The sequence below is a fragment of the Anas platyrhynchos genome, chromosome 16, assembly GCF_047663525.1.
Source record: "Anas platyrhynchos isolate ZD024472 breed Pekin duck chromosome 16, IASCAAS_PekinDuck_T2T, whole genome shotgun sequence".
In the NCBI taxonomy this organism is placed as follows: Eukaryota; Metazoa; Chordata; class Aves; order Anseriformes; family Anatidae; genus Anas; species Anas platyrhynchos.
Window position 1 is genome coordinate 4,057,801 of NC_092602.1, and position 7,658 is coordinate 4,065,458.

Genomic DNA, 7,658 nt, shown 5'->3' on the forward strand with positions numbered 1-7,658 from the left:
TCGTTTTTCGTTCTTATTTTTTAAGCCAGATGTGTGAAATGCACCCACCGTGGCAGCCTGTGCCTGGCAGCCCCCGTGCACCGAACGCTCGTCCTGCATCCAAGCTGCTGATGGCACCTCAAGGCGATGCAAGGCACAGAGGGTGAAGGGAGCAGGGAGAGGAGAGGATTTACCAGCAGAGCAGCTCCCGTGGCTGGAAACCACCTCCACGGGGCTCGAGCCCCATCCGGCTCCGTGAGACTGATACAGTGCCAGGGAGCCCTTGAGCACGGGGTAACAAACTCAACCCCAGCTCCAGTCAGTTCTCCCGTTTATAAAATAAAGTGCCCAGCCTCATCAACCCACAGAGCAAGGAGGGGGCTGTCCCCTGTGGGGACATCGTGTCCCCCAGCGTGCTCGTGCAAGCAGGCAGCTTCTGTGCACGGGGTACCAGAGGCTGCCTCGGAAAAACACGTGCCATTTGGAGACGGTACAAAGCACTTGTGTTCCTCTGCTGCCCAAATGTTTGCTAGATGTGTAATTCTCTCCACTAACAAACCCATAGGGAAAAAAAAAAAGTCTGGAAGGGTTTTGTACGCTCTCCTGGGACCATGTTTCAAGTCTAATTGCCACTACGCGTCTTTAATTTCACGTGGTGTCCTTGCAGCTTCTCCTAATGCAAACTGGGGTTATTCGTACCCAGAAAGGTGCTCAAAAAGCCCCAAAGTGAGCTTCTGATGGGGCTGGGGCAGGCTCTGCGCTGGGGAAAAGGAAGAATCAGCCCTGCATGGATGCCACAGCCCCAAAACACAGCCCGGCTGGCCCCGGCACTGCTCAGCTTGAGAAATAAAACCCAGACTTGCTGACGAGCCCCCTCACCATCCCCTGCTCCTCGATTTACTGTTATGTATTCGGACACGTCCCCGTTCACCTGGTCAATAGTGCTGCACCGAGAGCCTATCGCTCAGCCGCACCCGCGGCGCTCGGGCAGCGATGCTCCGGCATCAATCACCGGGCGCAGGAGAAATAACAGCCCCGGAATATTGTTGTCCCAGGATTAATGCCTCTTGCTGTGAAAACAAACGTCCCAGCCTTGCCTCAATGTTCATTTTTGATAAATGATTTGACTTCGCCTTGACACTTCTGTAGCAGCAGGAGACCATTATCCTGAGACAATGTTTTATTCTATTGACATTATCTCTTAATTATAACGTGAGCGATATCAAAGAGGGAGCAAGAGCCCACCAATTCCTCAGGCAGAGCTCGTGCAGTTTGCCCTGTCAGGGTGTCCAGGAGAGATTTCCCTACGGCACTTGGATGAGCTATGGCAGAGGGGCAGGATCCGTGCGCTGCCCTCCCATCACTGCGCCAGTTCGTGCTCACTGAAGGGCTGCGTATCTATACCCAGGAGCAAGGTATTTTGGTTTTAAATTTGCAGAAGTAGGGTTTGTTTTGTTTTGTGCTTTTTTTAATTTTTTTTTTTTTTTATTTTTTAGAAAGACAGAAAGGTTTATATGTTTGCATATTTTTTAACGAGACTTTAGCGAGATTCAGCAGGGATTTGGCATTTACCATACCTCAGAACACAGTTAACATTCAGGTGAAGTTTTTCTCAAGGGACCAGAAGCCTTATGCTTCAGGGGTTCTGTCAGCTGCTGCCTACTGGCAGGAGAGAACCCACAGGCGAGCACTCACCTCTGCTTTTTTGGGGTTGGCACCCCCAGGAACACCCAGAGCCCAGGCACTGCTGTGTGCTCAGCCCATGCTCCGAGCCGCTGGGGCTTGGCTGTCAGCAGCTCCAATTGGCATTAATTGTTTGCAAGGTTTGGTTTTGCAATACCATTTTGCACGCAAAGAATAAACAAGAAGACGGGGAACCGCAGCGCACTCGTCCTTAAAGCCCTGAACCAGAGGAACCACGTCTGCTCCCTTCAGAGGAGCACTGCCGGGCAGCGCACCGCAACTGCTGTGGGAAATATCAAAAATTAGCACTTTATAATCTTTAAATTGAGCCAACTTAATTCATTTGCAAGAAGCAGCACGGCACCTTGTGCTGGGACGTGCTTTCTCCAAAGCAGAAAACAAATGCCCAGGGCTGGTGCCCACACAGGAGGGCTGGAGCAGGAAAACCCGTGGTGATGTCGGGTCAAGAGAGCACAGATGGAGACGACAGGCTCACTGCTACACCTTCCTTCCCCCTCTGCACCTCCAAGAAGGACACCTCGGCTGGGGAGAGGTGCCCTGTGCCACCCCTCAGCCAGGCGGTCCCTTGGGTAAGCGATGGGGCAGAGGGGCCAGCTCCTGCCCCACGGTGCCAGCACCGCGTGCTGCTCTCACACTCAGCCCCTCCCCGGTTCTCCCTTTGAAACTGGAGCACAAAGATCTCCGTAGGGAGCCTGTGTTGATTTGTTTCACGATTTCCATTAATTACCAGGTAAACGAGATCCCCACGCACTCCTTGGGCACCTTGCCTCGTTCGTTCAGGCTCCTGACAGCTGCTGGAGCAGCCAGGATGCCTGCAGCACGCGATGCCTGGCAGGGCACCCTTTCGCTTGCTCTGACCTCCGCAATCAGCCCATCTGCTTTATTTCAGCATCGCCCCTTGGAATTCGTTCTCAGCAGCTAAAATCCATCCCCGTGCAGGCAGAGCAGCTCACGAGGCCCCATTTGGGCAAGGGGAAGTGCCTGGGAGCCCCTGGGGTGCACACCACTGGCACGCCGAGCTCCAGACCTGGCCAAGGGCTCCTGCCCAGCAGAGCTCACGCACAGGAGGCACCGAGAGAATCGATCAGAGCCACATGGCACTTTAAACACTGAAACCTTTCCTGGAAAGCCAATTAACAGCACCTAGCAATTAAAGTCAGGCCACTGCTGAGCACCAGCCACCTTTGGGTGGAGGCAATGGGGAAGAAGGGAACAATCTCTGGTTTATTACACGGGAGAGAGCCCGTGCTGTGGCTGCAGTTTCTGACTTACGAAGGACGGTTTCTTCCCGGGGCAGGGGGATGCTTCAGCTGGGATTAAGGGGTCAGACACGCTCGCGTAGCCACCAGTGACATGCCCCAGTGATTTACAGGCACGCAGAGGGGCTGCAGCCAACCGACCGACCGCGGCTTTCAGGGATTACTTGACGCAGGATGAAGTAGATCAAATGCAAATGGGTGCATGGTATGTGAACAACCCCAGCCAGCCGCGGCTGCTAAACCCTCTGGTTTCTTTCACGAGGCTTTGAAACGGGGAAACGGAGCTTCAGATAATTTATTTGCCAGGGGCACCGGGAAGGGCAAGGGAGTATTTACGAGGCAAAGAAAATCCACAAGGTATGTCTGTGGGGATGCGCCCGCCAGGGCACCGAGCGGGGATTAGGCAGGGAGGGGGGACAGATCCCAGCCTCCACCCCTCGATTGCCTCCTCGGGAGGGCAGCCAGAGTGCCCAGCCCTCCCCACAGGGCTGGGGCCGGGCTGGAGCAGCACTCACGGGGCTGGCAGCAGCACAGCAGGAGCAGATGAGGCCAAGGCTCAACCCCTGGCAAAAGCAGAACCTCCTGGCTCCTGCTGTGCATGTGCCAGCTCCGAGAGGTCCCCGAGCCTGGCTGTAGGGGGCTGTTGGCTGTGAAGGTGCAGGCCAGCCTGCCCCACTCACCCTGTGGGAACGAGTCCTGTGCACACAGCAGCTTCTAGAGAAGAGGGAAGAGCAAACACGGGGCTGTTTGGCAGCTCCATGCAGGCAGGGTCCCACACGTGGTCTCCCCACGCCGCTGTAGGACACTCAGCACAGCTGGACCCACAGCAGCCCTGCTTTGGGAGGACAAAGCCAGGGGACGGAGTTAGCAAACACTGGGAACTATTTGCTAGAACAGCGCTCCAAAAAAAATCCCGATCTCCCTTTATTTTTGTTGGCTCCAGAGGTGGCTTTGCTGCTCCGCGTGGTATTCAGCTCACTGGAAACAGCACTCACAAGGGATGTAGCTAAGGGGGAGCAGCTCAGCTTCTTGACTCGGGGCACTCCATGCAGATAAGAGCCGTGCACTGTGAACCTGGCCAGCACCGGGCTCCAGCCCCCAACGTTCCCATGGATCTGCTCTGCTCTGGTTTCCACACACATGGCCCCGAGCCAAAGGCTTACTTGGAAAAGCAGAGGAAGTCTCCAGCGAGGGGGGAGAGGGTAATTCCTTGAAATGCTGTCTTTGGGGAAGGGATTTGCAGTTGCTGGAAATTCCTTCCTTGGAAGCTCAGCTGCAAAGCTCAGCTCCCCCCAGCCCCTGCCAGCACCGCGAGCAGCGGGACACCGCGACCCACGGGCTGTGGGCACAAGGGGAAGCCTCCTGGCTGCAGCACCAGTGGCTCTGCAGGCATTTTCCTACAAGAACTGGTCCAGAAACTGGTTCAGATGGAAAAAGCAGAAAGCAGACGGGTCACAGTGTTGTTTTTTTAAATAAAACAGAGCAGTGCAGCCACAAGCAACATAACGACAAAACATAACTACATTAATTCAGCTCAACACACGCAGCCGGACACCCCCAGAAATGGTGCTCAGCAGCAGTCACAGGGGCACTGTCACAGGGGAGATGGGGAGAATTGCCAGCCCGGGACATCCCCTGGCCCTGCAGGACCAGGGAAGCAGCAGGAGCAGGGCCAGGCACAGCCCCGCAGACCCTCCTCATCCTGCAGACACCACACACACCCGATGTGCAGCCTGTGCCATCAGCATCACATCCAAAGCCAGCTCAAGTCTGGGAAAATTGTGAACTTACAAAAGGAGAAAATAAACTTTATATATTTTTTTAAATCCCTCCAAAATAGCATTGTGTGCTCGTGTCCTAACCCCCAGGAACCACGGGCTGAGAGATCAAACCTTATTTCTCAGGGGACTGATATCACCATTTGGTATCAATTTTCCATCCCACTGCTCCTTTTTAGGAATTGTTTCTCTTGCTCCAGAAAACGAGCGCTCCCAGGGAGCCACCACCGAGCGCAGGGAGCCCTGGCTACGCGCCGGCCGCACGTCACCGCTCCAAGCCCTGGGGGCACCTCCCCGACGGGCACCACACCAAGATGGGAAGGGGAAATGGGGACTCGGGACGGGTCCCTGCATCGTCTCACCCTGGCTGGGGTTCCACATGCAAAGCAGCACCACGGGGAGCCCCTTGCCCACGGCAGCAGGGATGGAGCATCCCCAGCAGAGCACCCCGCTGCACGACGGGGTTCAGGCAGGGGATCTCACCACCAGGGCACGGTGACACCTTGCTAAAAGGAACTTCTCAAAGCAGGGGGGATGTCATGTTTTTTCCTTCCCGTTTTAAAGGGCAGGAGAATTCCTGACAGTGCAGGGTGGAGGAGCTCATGCAGAAGTGTTTTTTCCTAGAAATGGCCCAACCCTGACTCTGGTGCCTAGCGAGGCGGTGAAGTTAAGCTCCTGCGTCCCCGCTATCAGGAGGAATAGAGAAGTTCAGTCACGCTACTTAAACAAGGCAGTGAACACCGGGAGGTTTAGCACTGACATCCAACACACACACTTGGGAGCAGAGACTTCTTTGGCAGAGCCCAGCAGCCCTTATTTGCTTTCTGCGACGGTAACACCCTCGAAGCAGGTCTCGGCACGCAGGATGTACCCATGGCACAGCTCATGCTGGGGTCTCCCAGCTCTGTCCCTCTGTTTGCAGCAGGGGAAGGGACACGACAGAGCTCTCTGCAGCACGGGCACCACCAGGCAGGCTGGGCTGCAGCCAAGGCGGCAGAGGGCTGCGCAGAGCGCTGCGCTGGCAAGGCGCAGAGGGCAGCTGGGGGCCGGGGCTGCCGGTCACCGCTCGTGCCAGCACTGCGGCACGGAGTGGAAAAACGCTTTCTGCTCAGCCTCAGACTGAGAAAAGGCTCAAACCAGGGCAGATCACATAGATAGTCTGGAGAGAGGGGTGTCCAGGCTGGATCGCTACCCTGCGTGCAGGAGGGATGCTAGTTTAAGCCACACAGGCATGGCCAGGACCCGAGTGTTGCACCACAGTGTGACACAGCAGAGATCCCTGTCCAAAACAGGATTAAAACCAAGCAGCATGGGAGCACAGGCAAACCCCGCAGTGCCCAGCCATGGAGAAGCAACACAGGCTCTGCTCCAAACCCCCACGAGCAGTTTGTCTTCCCTCCAGATACTTCCCACCTGGACAGAGCTGTTCGTTGTGGCTCAGTGTAAAACAAACCAGGTTCCACAAAGCCCTTAATCCCCTCCTGGCACCTCCTACCTGGGCTTTGGGATCCTCAGTCCCACACAGACAGCTGCATACACATAAAGCTCAGACCCATATAGTGGCTGTGGGTTTCCCCATAGCACACTCCTGCATCGCAACACCACCCCATAATTATAACTGCATTACCTACATACTTTAAAACAATAAAAAACACAGACAGGAGAGCAGCACCCAGGTTGCAACTGTGCCCCAAAGACAACCATTGCACTTTCCAAGGCCAGGTGCCCAGGGAAGCACCCAGCTCCCCAGTCCAGCAGTGAGGCTGGTGCCTGGGTGGCTCAGGAGGGTGCTGGGGAGGCAGCAGCTGGGCTGGATCATGGGGTACCACCACTCTGCCCCACGAGAAACACACAATACACACACATATAGGAGCTTTAGGGAAGCTTAATATGAGCCTTGCAGGTTACCTGGAGCCTGGCTACCCTCCCAGACAGACAAAAAGCAGGAGGAAGCACCCGAGGGCACAGAGGCAGCCCTGGGGCTCTTGCCATCACTTACCACCCTTCATCGCTGGAGGAGTTTATCCCTGCTGCGAGTCCTGCACCCAGGAGACCAGAGCCACAGCCTGTGCAGGAGCAAATCTGGATGTAAAGGGTGGAAGTGGAGCAATCACACCACCTGGGCCAAAACAACAATTTGTTCCCAAACCAGGCCTTAACACCCTGCACCTGCTGAGCTTGAACCCAGCAGGACCAGGTGGGCACCTGGCAGCCCTATGGGCACAGGTGGGGGTAATGTGGGGGCTGCTCCTTGCTGGGGGGGGTCCCACAAAAGTCTGAGCCCCCCCAGCTCTGGGGTGCCAGGGGAGGTGGGATGGGGCAGCCTCTTGGGGCTGTGGGCATGGAGAGGAGCTGGCTGTGGCGATCCCTGGGGCTAACAGCAAGGCGGGGGGGGGCCCGCAGCCTGCTGGCAGCAGGGCAGGGAGCGCACAGCCATGGCCTCCACAGGCCGCACAGCCTCCGGGCCGGGGCCTCCGCGGCACCACAGCTCCCCCCGGCGGCCTCAGAGCGGCTCAGCAGGGCCCCGACCCCCCCAAATTTCCCCCCGGGGGCAGCCTGGCACCCCCAGACACCCCCCCAGCACCCTACGAGCCCCCCCAGCACCCTATGAGCCCCCCCCCAGCACCCTACGAGCCCATCCCCAGCACGCCCGGGCTGCAAAGGGCCGGAAGGTGCCCCCCCACGGAATCCATCTTGACAAAAAACTCTTGCAATTTTTTTATTTTTTTCCAGTATTTTATTGGTCTTACCTGCACAACAGCAGCGAGCGCTGGTCGCTCGGTGTCAGTCATGGCTTGCTGAGGTGGCAGGCTGAGAGCCACAGGTTGCAGGTGGATAATTTTGGTTTCAAGACTCAGAAATAGTCCAGCAGTGCAGGCCATAAGACTTGGCTAGTCCCGTCCTGCCTGTGAGACGTGGTTTGGGCATCTAGCTCAGC